We start from the raw sequence: 17,754 nt of genomic DNA on the forward strand, positions 1-17,754 counted from the left end.
ATTCCCAGACTTATCCAATTCATCAACAACAATTCGACTCCACCTACGCACAATCAACTCTGGTAATTTTTTGAGCAACTTGTGGTTCTCTTCACAATCATTCAAAATAGCCAGCCCTTCGACATGTGGAATTACCTCAGCACATCCTTGGAAGTCTGCAAACTCTCTTAGTGATTGAGGATCAGTTGCATTGATTTTAGGCCATCTGGTGAGCTTGTCGCTGAAAGCTTTCTGAACAATAAACGGGTTCCCATACCTCTCTTGTAGGACCCTCCATGCACCTACATACGCGTCCTCTGAATTCCTGTAGAAGAATCCTTCAACAGCCTTGCATGCTTCTCCAGTGAGGTAAGTTTTCAGATAAAACATCTTCTCGCTTGCTGGGAGGGGCTTCCAATCGATAAGGTTCATGAAGGACATCTTCCAGTCAACAAACTTCATTGGGTCACCATTAAACATCGTTGGCTCAGGCACAGGCAGGCGGTTTATACTTAGGGAGCTTGCGATAGCTTGGGCCAGGCCGACAGTCTCATCAGATGTTGTTGCTCTCAGAAATGCTGGTTGAGGTTGGAACAATGGGGAATTTGGATTGCTCATAACTGCTCTAACTTTGTTCTTTCCTCTTCCAGTTTTAATTGTCTCTGTGCCCTTTTGTACTCCATTTCTGCCAGCATTGTCGCCTCCTCAAGTTTCAAAACACTTTCCAGTTTATTGAGTTGCGATTGCTAAGCCTGGATGTCTTTCATTGCCTTTGCCTGTTCCCGCTCGGCTGCAAGTTCTGCTTCTGCGTCCAGTCATTTACTAGAGCTACTGGAGAGTGAACTTGAGTGGTTTGATTCCTGTGATCTTTCTGAGGCAGTCTCCGTGTTTGTGTGACCAAAGGCAGACCCATACTCTTCCTTATTAAGCTCTATTCTCACCCTTTCCTTTTCAAGCCGCTCACTGTAGTTATGAACAGTGGTTCCTCTTCGTTTATTCCCAAGAGCAAGCATCTCTTCAGTCATAGAAGCACAAGTGTCCATTCTGCCAACGATCTCTGGTGTTCCGGACTGGTTACGTAGAATGGGCTCATATTGAAGGCGTACGTCATCATGTTTTGTGCGAATTTCTTTAATTCTATCAAGATCATCTGGAGAGCAGAAGGTTTTCATTGTTGTCCTAATCTCTCTCGCTGTCTGCCTCCAGGAGTCGTAAGCCACTTTAAATGTATTTTTGTGTTTTTGGGAATTTTGATCGTACATCTCTTGAGCCTTCTCTGTTAATGTTCTTTGACGACAACTTGGCTTGTCCTGTTGTGTGTCACTGGATTTGCTCATTCCCTCTGCATGGAGTGACATCTTGCTTGTTTCGTGTGGCTGGTTTGACTATGATCTTTGAGTGTAATCTGCAATATGACTGGGATAAACCTATATGAGTAGTGACTTTAACTTAAAGAGTGATACTACTTTTACCTTTACCAGACATTTACAAATACATTTGTTCCCCAAAAGATTTTTGTGCAAACAGGCACAGTACAATAACATGAGCAAAGGTGCTGCGAAAGCTCAACTATCTGACCTTTAAACAGGTCCCAGGGACTGCCATAGGAAAACAACATTAACACATGTAATCACAACATTTACCATACCAAAGACCTTGTAACCACCAGCTGCTTTAAACCTTAGAAGGATTGGACACACAATGTGAATTACTGTGTTTAAACAGTGGATTTGTACATGCACAGTCTCTTTACTGTCTCACTTTAAAGTCTCTCACTGCATCTGCATCTGATGTGTGTATTTCTATGCGTGGTTATCTGTCAATCTTGCCTAACAGGTGAGTGTAGGTAGACCGTCCAATAGGGAAGACACACTGGTCGAGTGGATGTCTCAGATGTAGCGATGAATTTAAATGTAACAGCCCTCGGCCTAGGTAAGCAAGACGCAGAGAGTCCAAACTGATGCTCAACGGTTTATTTCCTCCTCGCCACCAAACACCTCCAACACCGTAGCACTGTGAAACTATAGGAAATATACCAGAAAATACATTTACTATTTATACAAATGACACCAACACAATCTAAAGTTTCACATAATTAAGTATAAATAAATATGATTAATACAATTAGCAGTGCAAAAGGTGATTAAAATACAACTATAAATATATACCAATATAATGATGTTCTTAATGATATGAGTTTGTACAATGCAAGCTTAATGGCAAATGCCCTTAACAGTTAAAAGGTGCCTACTACTTTAAGATAACCCCCCCAAATCATCCACAGACTTAATACAATAATAGAAGAAATCACACTGAAGAAATCACTGATTCATCACCATCACCCATCAAATGACTTTCACTGATCTAGCAAACCCCAAATACCTTTAAACAAGGAAAGAATCAGCTGATTGTTTGACGGCGCTACATGCAGCGCAAACATATGAAACAGAGAAATGTTTGAATGAATCAATCAACTCGCACCTATGGTTGCACCTGTAGCAAAAGCAAGGAGGTGCCTCAACACACCTCATTCCACTGACCAAGGGTGTTAACCAAAAGATTTACAGGTAGTTTCTCTCATTTCTCTCCCGATTCTCTGGTGTTCCTTCTCTCACGATTCACTGGCATTTCTTTTCTCCCTCTGCATGCATTTTTCCTTTGGCGTTCGCCATGCTAATAACAAAATAAGGCAGGTCAAATTAAAACAGGGTCACCTGGTCCCTTTTGCATGGGCTATGACTGACACAACAAAGGGGTGTCTGCCACCTTGTGGAAGGTTCATGGAACTGCATAGGTTTGAGTTGTCATACTTCAAATCAATATCAAATAACCACAACAAGCAACAAAACAAATACTTATAAAAGAAATGGATAATAATACATATGAACCAGTTACATTGCAATAGGGAGTCATTTCTGATCTCTGAAGTTCTAATCAGCGGTCAGTAACACTCCCACCAAATCCTGCTATGATGAACCAACTCAGCAAACAAATTAATCATACAGGATTTCTAGGTCTATACATTTGACTGCTTTTAGTTTTAATTATTTAAGTTTAAAATGCATGTGCTGCCATGCATGTGTTGTGATGTTCATCCTAACCACTCTCAAGGAGGATCGGTCGCTCAATGACTGAAGGTTTGGATGAATGATCTTTCCCTTTAACTGCTTTCCGATCCCCTGTCTGGATCTTGACTCGACGAACTAGACCATCGCTTCCCTGAATGGCCCTCTCTATTCTTCTCTTTTTTTTTCTTCTTCTTTTTCTCTTTTTTTTTTACATTGCAATAGGGTGTCATTTCTGATCTCTGAAGTTCTAATTAGCGGTCAGTTACAATAAACATACTAGGAGTATGTCTCTAATTAATATTGATTAAGTAAATTCAAGGCTTTCTGTTCGTGTTTTCAACAGCTGCCGTCACGTCTAGCGATCACGAGATCGAGAGACACCAGCTGTACTGATGAGAGAGGAGGGCCTACTCCCTGCCAGACAGATAGATAAACTGGGAAAAAAAAGTTTTGAAACTTGTGTTTGGTTGATTATTTCTCTGTTGTTACAATGCTAATGGTCATTGTATTTTACATCGTTGGAAAGCCTGTTTATTTACCTTCACAATGATGTCCAACTTGTAAGGATCATGCATTTGTGGGATGAGCAGCACAGCTGATTATGTGGGTAGCGCCCAAGAAAAATTTGCCAAAATGCTCTGCCAATGGTAAACAGTGTATTGTCATAAGGCTACCAGGAAGCCTGCAATGACTGCCATTCACTGTCAGGCCCGTTTGCGCTGGTGTCGACAACACAGACAATGGAACCTGAACATGTGGGGGAATGTCATGTTCTGTGATGAGTCCAGGTTCTGTCTGCCAAAGTTGGATGGCAGGGTCAAAGTATGGAGACGACGCGGAGAACGCTATGCTGATTGTTGCACCGATGCAGTAACAGCTTTTGGTGGGAGCAGTGTCATGGTGTGGGGGGGCGGCATCTCCCTGGGCGTGCTGTACGTGTTAGAGTGACCAACACAACCACGCTGGCTGACCTGCAACCAATCCTGGTTGAGGAATGGAACGCCATCCCACAGCAACGTGTGACCAAGTTGGTGACCAGCATGAGGAGGAGGTGCCAGGCTGTTGGGGCTGCATGGTTGGATCTTCCACCGCTACTGAGGCTCCTGACGGTGGATTAAATGAATAAAGTGTAAAATAGCCAATATGTCTTGTTTGTTCCTTGTTACTGATAGAGAGTTCAATCATCCAATCCACCAAACAACTCAAAACAAGAGTCAATACCAACAGGAGAATACACTGTTTACCATTGATGGAGAATTTTGGCAAATTGTTCTTGGGCGCTACCCACATAATCAGCTGTGCTGCTCATCCCACAAATGCATGATCCTTACAAGTTGGACATCATTGTGAAGGTAAATAAACAGGCTTTCCAACCATGTAAAATACAATGCCAATTAGCACAACAGGCAAATAATCCATCAAACACAAGTTTCCGAACTTTTTTTTCCCAGTTCAGATAGATAGATGGACGGACGGACGGACGGACAGACAGACAGACAGACAGACAGACAGACAGACAGACAGATAGATGGGCCTGAGTGCCAAGTGGGTCATTTTTTGGCCTTTTCTCTAATCTCTGCTTTTTTGTATGATATGTGATAATTTTACCTATTTTGGTTTAAAATGTGTATGAATATTTATGAAAGCATGTGAGAAGTTTAAAGTTGTCTTTGGCGGAACTGCTAACAACTCATAGTTATGTGAAACATATAGGAGCCCAAACTAGGCACTAGTTTTAGGGGTCACGAGCCAAATGGTTGGGAATCACTGGCTTGAAGCTTCAGTAGGCATAATGTTTTCGGCATCATTGGGCAAAAATTCCATAATAACCTTTCAGCATATTGTAATTCAAGTGTTCTGAGAGATAACTAGAATAGTTACCAATAGAGGGCGCTAAGGCGCCCCCCCCCCCCCCCCTGTCAATATTTGTGTGTTTAAAATATGGAATGCACCCAGTAATGTGTAAATATGATAGAAAATCATCTGTGCAAAATATATGCTTTTCCTGCACGTCCCTGACTCCCCTCTGTCTGTCTGACTCCCCTCTGCCTCTCTGACTCCCCTCTGCCTGGCTGACTCCCCTCTGCCTCTCCGACTCCCCCTTGCCTGTCTGACTCCCCTCTGCCTGTCTGACTCCCCTCTGTCTGCCTGTATGTCTGAAGTTCAGCTCTGGGGCGACGGAGAAATCGCCCACAGCAGGCGGGTCTGTGTAGCAGCTTAGGCAATAGCTGATTCAAGCTATGAATGAATGATATTAAATTTAGCCAATCAGCGTCCTCAAATCTAATACGAGAGGAGCGATTATTTTATCGCCCCAAACGAGCTACTGCTGACGTCAGGATTGCTCTCTGTGGTCTCTACGGGCGCCATTTTAACTATTACAATGGTGAGCGAGACCACTACTCCAAGACCGAACCCTAACTCTGTAAAATCTCTCCTCCTGGAGCCGTTTGAGAGAAGAACTTTGGTGGATAAACTACAGGTGAAAGAGCTGTACCAAGATCAACCTGACCTGGTAATAAAACAGCAGTCTGGTGTAAAAGGGAAGAAGTGTATGCGAGGCTTCTGTCGTAGCTGTTACACCAGAAATACCTGGCTAGCTGGATGCGGTCATGCTAATGCCTTATCTTGCTTTCCATGCTTGCTCTTTAAAACGACGGGGACGGATGCAGCGTGGACAACAACAGGAGTGAGGGATATGAAGCACCTGTCCGAAAAAGTACGGAAACATGAGAACACCAGGGCACACGTGGAAAACTCTGTCAAGCTAGCCGTGCTAGGCCGAGTGAACATCGCTACGCAGCTGGATAACGGCCACAGGACTGCAGTCATGAAACAAATTGAGGAGTTGGATAAAACCGGCACATTTTATCCAAAATAATCCATTGTGTGAAGTTTTGTGGTGCTTTTGAGTTGGCCTTGTGTGGGCATGACGAGACCGTTTCCTCGGTCAACCCTGGCGTTTTCAGGCGACACTGTGATGGAGGAGCACCAGCGGAGCCCAGCGTAACATCCGTGTCTATGAAAATGCGCACTACATCCACTGCTGTGGGCATCAGCTGAACCGCATCATGCAGCAGGCAACATCACACATCCCCAGAGAGGCTGGGGCCTTTGTGAGGATGCTTGAAGACGAGGCTTTCTGTTTTTTCCTGACATTGTTCCACAAGATCATGCCACAGGTGGACATGCTTTTCAACCAGCTGAAGAAGAGGAACATCGACCCTGTCTTCATCAGAGCACTGGTCCAAAGGTTCACAGACAGCATGCTAACGATCAGGTAAATAACTCCCATGTATTTACTATTTGCTGATAAAGCAGTTGTTAGAAAGATGAGTTGCTCACTTCCAACAGTCTGTATAGCCTAAATCTGCCTTGTCATCAAAGTGAATGATTATCATAGAGCACATCACAATAATATCTGTTTAGAATTTAAAAAAGGAAACAGAAGAGACTGTTATGGTCTCAGCATTAACTCCAGTTTCCTAGTGTGTCTTTTCCCTTTTCCCTGTTTTCCAGTTCCCCTGTCTGTCTTGTGTGGGCGTGCCTGGTAGTGTGTGTGTGTGTGTTCTCCTCCCACCTGCAGGTTCCCGCGCTCACCTGACTCCAAACACGCAGCCGGCATTAATCAGATCATCAGCCACAGTATTTATACCCGGGCCCCTCAGACACTTGCTGCCAGTTCGTTGTTTAAACCCAAGTGGTATACTTCGGCCTCTCTTGTTAAGAATTTCCTTGTTAATAGTTTTGATTGGGTTTTTTGTCATTTTGGCTAATGTGTGTTTTTTCTCTGTGCCTAGGAGTCCTGCCTGCCTGCTGCCAAATCGGCCTGCCTGCCTGCCTTTATTCCCCAGCCACAGTTTTTCCCCTTGCTCATTCAAGATTCATATTTTGGCAATAAAGCCTCTTTGTTCATTTTTCATCTGCCTCCTGTGTCTGCATCTGGGTCCGCTTAAAACTGGTCTTAACAGAACGAACTGGCCAAAATGGACCCAGCAGACTCAGACAACATTCGCCAAGCCCTCGCCGCACAAGGAACCCTCGTGGGACATAATGACCAAGCCATCCATGAAGTTATGGACACGCTCAAGTCACTCACATCTAATGTGGCTATCACGGGACAACAACTGAACCAGGTTTCCCACCATCTAGCCGCCGCTACTCATGCGGTTCCGTCCTCTCCACCTGAAGTTCCACCCTCTCCAGTCCAGTCAGCCCCTCAGTACCGTGAGCCGTCCATCTGTTGTGTCCAGTTAGTAACTGTTCTATTCCACACTATACCTGAAGGTGGTGCTGTAAGCTAATGCACTATAGGAAAAGGCAGGAAGTAACTTATGTTGTTGTTGCTGTAGACTGTTGCCGTGATGGAGCAGGTGCTTTGCTTCTGTTAATAAACTCAGTAACCATCATACCTGATCGTGACTTCTTTTACGTGCAAACATAACAAACCGGCGACGAGACGGACCTGCAAATATTTTGAGGGATTATGGCTGCAAATGCGCCGTTCCCGGACCTTTTTCTGCCATGCCCGGGGGAGCCGGCGATTACTTTCAAGACATGGGTGAGGATGTTCGAGAATTACCTCCTCGTTATTAATGCAACTGTAAACGCATGGTCGGAGGCAAGAAGACGAGCGCTATTACTTCATTGTTTGGGCTCAGAAGGACAGTGGATCTTTCAAACTCTGCCAGATACAGGTGATACGTTATAGGCAGCCATTACTGCATTAAAGGAACATTTCACGCCCATGGTGAACGGGGTTGTCGAGCGCCATGCTTTCAGAAAAAGAGCTCAGGGAGCCCAGGAATCCATAGTGCATTACATTGCTGCGTTAAGAGGACTTGTTGCTACATGTGAATTTGCTAATACAGAGGACATGATTCGAGACCAGCTTGTGGAGCACATGGCTAATCCTCGCATTAGGGAGAGACTGCTCTTAAAAGCAAACCTGACGTTAGCTGAAGCTATTACAATAGCCACTCAAGTTGAATCAGCTAGTGAGCAAGCTAAGTCTATGGCAGTTGACCAGCACAAACCTGTACATGTTGTGCAGACTCAGTATACAGCACGCATGCAAAGACAGCCAAGTCAAGGCTCCTCTGCAAAACCAGCTAAAGAAACCTGCCTCAGCCTCTTCTGCACGTACCTGCTTTCACTGTGGTTCAGATAAACACCTTGCAAATTCACATGAATGTCCAGCAACAAAAGCAACCTGCAAAACTTGCAGTTTGCAGACACTTTGTACGTGTGTGTCAGTCTCAGCAGACTCATTCAGTTAAAGAGGTTGAAATGCCTGAACACACAATCCTGCTTATGGATGGAACAGAAGCTCCTGAAAAGATACAGTGCACAGTGGACATTCAAGCAGCAGAGACTGTAAAGACAGTGGACCTAACAGTGGATACAGGTGCTTCAGTGTCTGTCTTACCCCGATGCATCTATGAGGAGCAGTTCAAGGAAATTCCTCTTCATCAGTCTTCTGCCCGGCTGATCAAATATTCACGGACCCCTATTAAGGTGCTGGGCTGCATGAATGCAACAGTTCACATGGGTGGCATTAAAGGGCCAGCAACCTTATATGTTGTGGACTCAGGGACTGCACTTATGGGAAGGGATTTAATATCTGCTCCTGAGGATAACACTGTGTACCTGCCGTCTACATCATATCCTTCTCCACCACCCTCTGCAGCTTCAGTGGGATATCTCGCTACACAGCCAGCCTCACCTGCAACCTTAGGATGTGCCATAGGTTTCATGCACCAGGTGAAAGTTTTGCCGACAGCTGTACCTGTGGATCAGAAGTTAAGACGCCTTGCCTTTTCAGTGCGATCTGCTGTATCAGAGGAGTTGAATCACCTCCTCTCAGCTGGTGTGATAGAGCGCATTGATGCTTCTCCTTGGGTCTCCCCAATAGTGGTCACACAGAAGAGACAGGGAGAATTCGAATGTGTGTGGACCTTTGAGAGCCCAACAAAGCGATCATAGTGGACAGTCAGCCTCTTCCTCACATGGAGGAATTGCTCTCCACACTATCAGGTGCTGCAATATTCTCAACCATTGACCTAGAGAGTGCATACTACCAGGTGCCGCTGCATCCCAACAGTCTGGATTTAACAGCTTTTATCACAAATGAAGGGCTATTCCGGTTTTGCAGAGTTCCCTACGGCCTGGCATCAGCCCCTGCAGCATTCCAAAAGCTGATAGAATAGAATAGAAAGCTTTGTTGTCATTGTATTAAATACAACGAGATTCACAGTTGCCACTTCTGGTGAGTGCTTTAAAACAAATACTTGACAAGACTAAACGAGACAGATAAAACATATAACAGGTAAAACACACAGTTATAAAGCAAATAAAACAGGTAAAGTAGATGTAATAAATAAATATGAACAGAAGTGTTACTGTCAAGTTATTGTTTAAATATGTGCAGTATCCAAACTTGAAAGATATTGAAACATCCACTTGAAGATTTTTAACTGGAATCCACTCAATGACAAACAGCTTTTCCTTTATTTTGTAGGTTGAGTTGAAAGTTCAGTTCATTTTGGAATTATTAGCCATTAGTCATTAGTCATTAGGTGAAAAACCTTTGAAATAGAAAAAATAGAGAAAAGAAAATATACACATTATTACAAAATAAGTATAAATAAGAACAAATTATTTTGAGACTATGCAAAATTCATTAATCTTTATTTAACTTAATACACACACTCCTATTAAATGCCTCATGTTAAATGCAAATAAGCAAGTGCCTGGGGCTGTCATATAGCCTTTGCCTTAACATAAAGGTAATATGTATATGTGTATTATATTATTTTATTTAATCACAATTTTGTATTATTTATTTAAACACAAAGTATTTTATAATTACGTTTGAGTTCATATTAAATCATGGAGTAATTTTAAACTACATTTCCCATAAGCCAAAACAAATAAAAAGTCATGCCGCGACATGTCGAAAATAAAAAAATACAAGTCATCTCAAAAACAGATAAAAAGTCATGCCGCAGCATGTCGAAAATTGTAAAATTAAAGTCATCTCAAAAACAAATAAAAAGTCATGCCGTCGAAATGTCGAAAATCATAAAATACAAGTCATGTCATAAACAAATAAAAAGTCATGCCGCGGCATGTCCAAAATATTAAAAAAAGTCATGACAAAAACAAATAAAAGTCATGCCGCAGCATGTCAAAAATAAAAAAAAAATCATGTCAAAAAAAAATAAAAAGTCATGCCGCAGCATGTCGAAAATTGTAAAAAAAAAACGTCATGTCAAAAACAAATAAAAAGTTATGCCGCTGCATGTCGAAAATCATAAAATACAAGTCATCTCAAAAAGAAATAAAAAGTCATGCCGCATTATTGTCGAAAATCATAAAATACAAGTCATGTCAAAAACAAATAAAAAGTCATGCCGCGGCATGTCGAAAATAAAAAATAGTCATCTCAAAAACAAATAAAAAGTCATGCCGCGGCATGTCGAAAATTGTAAAAAAAAAACATCATGTCAAAATCAAATAAAAGTCATGCCGCGACATTTCGAAAATCATAAAATACAAGTCATGTCAAAAACAAATAAAAAGTCATGCCGTCGAAATGTCGAAAATCATAAAATACAAGTCATGTCAAAATCAAATAAAAGTCATGTCAAAATCATGACTTTTTGTTGAAAATCATAAAATACAAGTCATGTCAAAAACAAATAAAAATTCATGCCGCATTATTGTCGAAAATAAAAAAAAAATAGTCATGTCAAAAACAAATAAAAAGTCATGCATGTCGAAAATTGTAAAAAAAACGTCATGTCAAAAACAAATAAAAAGTCATGCCGTGGCATGTCAAAAATTGTAAAAAAAACGTCATGTCAAAAACAAATAAAAAGTCATGCCGCATTATTGTCGAAAATATAAAAAAAATGGTCATGTCGAAAACAAATAAAAAAGTCATGACGCGGCATATCAAAAATCATAAAATACAAGTCATCTCAAAAACAAATAAAAAGTCATGCTGCGGCATGTCGAAAATCATAAAATACAAGTCATGTCAAAAACAAATAAAAAGTCATGCCCTCGAAATGTCGAGTATCATAAAATACAAGTCATGTCAAAAACAAATAAAAAGTCATGCCGCGGCATGTCGAAAATATTAAAAAAATTAATGTTAAAAACAAATAAAAGTCATGCCGCGGCATGTCGAAAATAAAAAAAAAAATCATGTCAAAAAAAAATAAAAAGTCATGCCGCGGCATGTCGAAAATTGTAAAAAAAAACGTCATGTCAAAAACAAATAAAAAGTCATGCCACGGCATGTCAAAAATCATAAAATACAAGTCATGTGAAAAACAAATAAAAAGTCATGCCGCGGCATGTCGAAAATTGTAAAAAAAAACGTCATGTCAAAAACAAATAAAAAGTCATGCCGTCGAAATGTCGAAAATCATAAAATACAAGTCATGTCAAAAATAAATAAAAAGTCATGGCGCGGCATGTCGAAAATTGTAAAAAAAAACATCATGTCAAAAACAAATAAAAAGACATGCCGTTGCATATCGAAAATAAAAAAAAGTCATCTCAAAAATAAATAAAAGTCATGCCGCATTATTGTCGAAAATAAAAAAAAAATAGTCATGTCAAAAACAAATAAAAAAGTCATGCCGTCGAAATGTCGAAAATCATAAAATACAAGTCATCTCAAAAACAAATAAAAGTCATGTCAAAATCATGACTTTTGTTGAAAATCATAAAATACAAGTCATGTCAAAAACAAATAAAAATTCATGCCGCATTATTGTCGAAAATAAAAAAAAAATAGTCATGTCAAAAACAAATAAAAAGTCATGCATGTCGAAAATTGTAAAAAAAACGTCATGTCAAAAACAAATAAAAAGTCATGCCGCATTATTGTCGAAAATATAAAAAAAATGGTCATGTCGAAAACAAATAAAAAAGTCATGACGCGGCATATCAAAAATCATAAAATACAAGTCATCTCAAAAACAAATAAAAAGTCATGCTGCGGCATGTCGAAAATCATAAAATACAAGTCATGTCAAAAACAAATAAAAAGTCATGCCCTCGAAATGTCGAGTATCATAAAATACAAGTCATGTCAAAAACAAATAAAAAGTCATGCCGCGGCATGTCGAAAATATTAAAAAAATTAATGTTAAAAACAAATAAAAGTCATGCCGCGGCATGTCGAAAATAAAAAAAAAAATCATGTCAAAAAAAAATAAAAAGTCATGCCGCGGCATGTCGAAAATTGTAAAAAAAAACGTCATGTCAAAAACAAATAAAAAGTCATGCCGTCGAAATATCGAAAATCATAAAATACAAGTTATGTCAAAAATAAATAAAAAGTCATGGCGCGGCATGTCGAAAATTGTAAAAAAAAACATCATGTCAAAAACAAATAAAAAGACATGCCGTTGCATATCGAAAATAAAAAAAAGTCATCTCAAAAATAAATAAAAGTCATGACGCGACATGTCGAAAATCATAAAATACAAGTCATCTCAAAAACAAATAAAAATTCATGCCGCATTATTGTCGAAAATAAAAAAAAAATAGTCATGTCAAAAACAAATAAAAAAGTCATGCCGCGGCATCTCGAAAATCATGAAATACAAGTCATCTCAAAAACAAATAAAAAGTCATGCGGCTGCATGTCGAAAATCATAAAATACAAGTCATGTCAAAAACAAATAAAAAGTCAATCCGCGGCATGTCGAAAATATTTAAAAAAATCATGTCAAAAACAAATAAAAAGTCATGCCGCTTCATGTCGAAAATTGTAAAAAAAAAACGTCATGTCAAAAACAAATAAAAAGTCATGCCGCGGCATGTCGAAAATCATAAAATACAAGTCATCTCAAAAACAAATAAAAAGTCATGCCGCATTATTGTCGAAAATCATAAAATACAAGTCATGTCAAAAACAAATAAAAAGTCATGCCTTCGAAATGTCGAAAATCATAAAATACAAGTCATGCCAAAAACAAATAAAAAGTCATGCCTTCGAAATGTCGAAAATCATAAAATACAAGTCATCTCAAAAACAAATAAAAAGTCATGCCGCATTAGAGACTGACATGGAAGGATGACAGAGGAGTGACTTGGAGGAACAAGGAAGAGTGACATAGAGGAGCGACATGGAGGAGTGACATGGAGGAGTGACATAGAGCAGTAACATGGAGGAGCGACATCGAGGAGAGTCAATGACGAGTGACATAGAGGAGTGACATGGAGGAGTCACATGGAAGGGTGACATGGAGGAGTGACCTGGAGGAATGAAATGGAGGATCGAAATGGAGGAGTGACATGGAGGAGTGAGAAGTAGGAGTGACCTGGAGGATTGACATAGGGGAGTGACTTGAAGGAGCGACATGGAGGAGAGATGATGAGGAGCGACATGGAGGAGTCACATGGAAGGGTGACATGGAGGAATGACCTGGAGGAATGACATGGAGGATCGACATGGGGGAATTACATGTTGGAGTGAAATGGAAAATTGACATGGAGGAGTGAATTGAAGGATCGACATGGAGGAGTGACATAGAGGACTGACATGGAGGAGCGACCTTGAGGAATGACATGGAGGATCGACATGGAGGAGTAACATGGAGAAGTGAGAAGTAGGAGTGACATGGAGGATTGACATAGGGGAGTGACTTGGAGGAGCGACATGGAGGAAAGATGATGAGGAGTGAAAATGGAAGACTGACATAGAAGGATGAAAGAGGAGTGACTTGGAGGAACAAGGAAGAGTGACATAGAGGAGCGACATGGAGGAGTGACATGGAGGAGTGACAAAGAGCAGTAACATGGAGGAGCGACATAGAGGAGAGTCAATGATGAGTGACATAGAGGAGTGACATGGAGGAGTCACATGGAAGGGTGACATGGAGGAGTGACGTGGAGGAATGACATGGAGGATCGAAATGGAGGAGTGACATAGAGGAGAGTCAATGACGAGTGACATAGAGGAGTGACATGGAGGAGTCACATGGAAGGGTGACATGGAGGAGTGACCTGGAGGAATGACATGGAGGATCGAAATGGAGGAGTGACATGGAGGAGTGGGAAGTAGGAGTGACCTGGAGGATTGACATAGGGGAGTGACTTGGAGGAGCGACATGGAGGAGAGATGATGAGGAGTGAAATAGAGGAGTGACATGGAAGAGCAACATGGAGGCTCGACATGGAGGAGTGACATGGAAGGGTGACATAGAGGAGTGACTTGGAGGAGCAAGGAAGAGTGACATAGAGGAGCGACATGGAGGAGTGACATGGAGGAGCGACATAGGGGAGAGTCAATGACGAGTGACATAGAGGAGTGACATGGAGGAGTGACATGGAAGGGTTACATAAAGGAGTGACTTGGAGGAATAAGAAAGAGTGACATAGAGGAGCGACATGGAGGAGAGTCAATGACGAGTGACATAGAGGAGTGACATGGAGGAGTGACATGGAAGGGTTACATAAAGGAGTGACTTGGAGGAATAAGGAAGCGTGACATAGAGGAGCGACATGGAGGAGTGACATGGAGGAGTGACATGGAGGAGCGACATGGAGGAGAGTCAATGACGAGTGACATAGAGGAGTGACATGGAGGAGTGACACAGAAGGGTTACATAAAGGAGTGACTTGGAGGAGCAAGGAAGAGTAACATGGAGGAGCGACATAGATGAGAGACATGGAGGAGTGACATGGAAGACATGTAGAAGTGACACGGAAGAGTGATATGGAGGAGTGACATGGTGGAGTGACATAGAGGAGTGACGTGGAAGAGCAACATGGAGGAGTGAGTTTGAGGAGTGACATGGAGGAGTGACAAGGAGGTGCAACATGGAGGAGTGACATGGAGGCTCAACATGGAGGAGTGACATTGAGAAGTGACATGGAAAGGTGACAGAGGGTTGACATGGAGGAGCAAGGAAGAGTGACATGGAAGAGCGACATGGAGGACTGATTTGTAGCATCGACAGGTAGGAGTGACATGGAGGAGCGACATACAGGAGAGACATTGAGGAGTGAAAATGGAGGGGTGACATAGAGGAGTGACATGGAGGAGCAAGGAAGAGTAACATGGAGGAGCGACATGGAGGAGAGTCACGGAGGAGTGACATTAAGGAGTGACATTAAGGTTTGACATGGAGGAGAGACATGGAGGAGTGACATGTAGGAGTGACATGGAGGAGTGACTGGGCAGATCAACATGGAGGCTTGACATGGAGGGGTGACATAGAGGAGTGACATGGAGGAGTGACACGGAGGAGTGATATGGAGGAGTGACATGGAAAACATGTAGAAGTGACACGGAGGAGTGATATGGATGAGTGACATTGAGGAGTCACATTGAGGGGTGACATAGAGGAGTGACATGGAGGAATAAGGAAGAGTGACATTGAGGAGAGACATGGAGGATTGATTTTAGGATCGACAGGTAGGAGTAACATGGAGGAGTGAAATTGAGGAGAGACATTGAGGAATGACATGGAGGAGTGACATAGAGGAGTGACAAGGAGGAGCAAGGTAGATTTACATGGAGGAGTGACATGGACGAGCAACATGGAGGATCGACATGGGGGATTGACATGTTGGAGTGAAATAGAAAATTAACTTGGAGGAGTGAATTGAAGGTTTCACATGGAGGAGTGACATAGGGCAGTGACATGGAGGAGTGACATGGAGGAGCGACATAGTAGAGTGACATGGAGGAGCGACATGGAGGAGTGACATGGAGGCGTGACATGGAGGAGTGACATGGAGGAATGACATGGAGGATAGACATGGGGGAATTACATGTTGGAGTGAAATGGAAAATTGACATGGAGGATTGAATTGAAGGATCGACATGGAGGAGTGACATAGAGCAGTGAAATGGAGGAGTGACATGGAGGAGCGACATAGATGAGTGAGATGGAGGAGCGACATGGAGCGGTGACATGGAGGAGCGACATAGAGGACAGTCAATGACGAGTGACAGAGGAGTGACATGGAGGAGTGACATGGAGCAGTGACATGGAGGAGCGGCTAGAGGGCAGTCAATGACGAGTGACAGAGGAGTGACATGAAGGAGTGACATGGAGCAGTGACATGGAGGAGCGGCTAGAGGACAGTCAATGATGAGTGACAGAAGAGTGACATGGAGGAGTGACATGGAAGGGTGACCTAAAGGAGTGACATGGAGGAGCAAGGAAGAGTGACATGGAGGAGCAACATGGAGGAGTGACATGGAGGAGTGACATGGAGGAGTGACATGGAAAACATGTAGAAGTGACACGGAGGAGAGATATGGAGGAGTGACATGGAAAACATGTAGAAGTGACACGGAGGAGAGATATGGAGGAGTGACATGAAAGACTTGGAGAATTGACATAGAGAAGTGATATGGATGAGTGACATGGAGGAGTGAAATTAAGGAGTGACATTAAGGAGTGACGTGGAGGAGAGACATGGAGGAGTGACTAGGCGGATCAACATGGAGGCTTGACATGGAGGAGTGACATGGCGGAGGAACATGGAGGAGTGACATGGAGGAGTGACTTGGAAGAGTGATATGGAGGAGTGACATGGAGGAGCGACATGGAGGAGTGACATGGAAGAGTGACATGGAGGAGTGACATGGAGGAGTGACTTGGAAGACATGTAGAAGTGGCATGGAGGAGTGATATGGAGTAGTGACATGGAGGAGTGACATGGAGGAGTGACATGGAGGAGTGACATGGAGGAATGACATGGAGGATAGACATGGCGGAATTACATGTTGTAGTGAAATGGAAAATCGACATGGAGGAGTGAATTGAAGGATCGACATGGAGGAGTGACATAGAGGAGTGACATGGAGGAGTGACATGGAAGAGCAATGTGGAGGCTCGACATGGAGTAATGACATTGAGGAGTGACATGGAGGAGCGACATAGATTAGTGATATGGAGGAGCAACATGGTGGAGTGACATTGAGGAGTGACATGGAGCAGTGACATGGAGAAGTGACCTGGAGGAATGACATAGAGGATCGACATGGAGGAGTGAAATGGAGGAGTGAGAAGTAGGAGTGACATGGAGGATTGACATAGGGGAGTGACTTGGAGGAGCGACATTGTGGAGAGATTATGAGGAGTGACATAGAGGAGTGACATGGAAGAGCAACATGGAGGCTCGACATGGAGGAGTGACATGGAAGGGTGACATATAGGAGTGACGTGGAGGAGCAAGGAAGAGTGACATAGAGTAGCAACATGGAGGAGTGACATGGAGGAGTGACATGGGGGAGGAACATGGAGGAGCGACATAGATGAGAGACATGGAGGAGTGACATGGAAGACATGTAGAAGTGACACGGAGGAGTGATATGGAGGAGTGACATTAAAAACAAGTAGAATTGACACAGAGGACTGATATGGAGGAGTGACATGGTGGAGTGACATAGAAGAGTGACGTGGAAGAGCGGTATGGAGGAGTGAGTTCGAGGAGCGACATGGAAAGGTGACAGAGGAGTGACATGGAGGAGCAAGTAAGAGTGACATGGAAGAGCAACATGGATGACTGATTTGTAGCATCGATAGGTAGGAGTGACATGGAGGAGCGACATGGAGGAGAGACATTGAGGAGTGAAAATGGAGGAGGGACATGGAGGAGTGACAAGGAGGAGCGACATAGAGGAACAAGAATGAGCGACATGGAGGATCGACATGGAGTATAG

At 42.5% G+C, this 17,754-nt stretch overlaps 1 long non-coding RNA gene across 1 annotated transcript; it reads left to right on the forward strand.

Annotated features, from left to right (window-relative positions):
- The first annotated feature begins 6,581 nt into the window (after positions 1 to 6,581).
- On the forward strand, positions 6,582 to 7,456 carry LOC119478804. Its single transcript, XR_005204505.1, has 2 exons — positions 6,582 to 6,750; positions 6,848 to 7,456. It is a non-coding gene; the product is annotated as an uncharacterized LOC119478804 (long non-coding RNA).
- Positions 7,457 to 17,754: the final 10,298 nt, after the last annotated feature.

Source organism: Sebastes umbrosus, chromosome 19, assembly GCF_015220745.1.
Source record: "Sebastes umbrosus isolate fSebUmb1 chromosome 19, fSebUmb1.pri, whole genome shotgun sequence".
NCBI lineage: Eukaryota > Metazoa > Chordata > Actinopteri > Perciformes > Sebastidae > Sebastes > Sebastes umbrosus.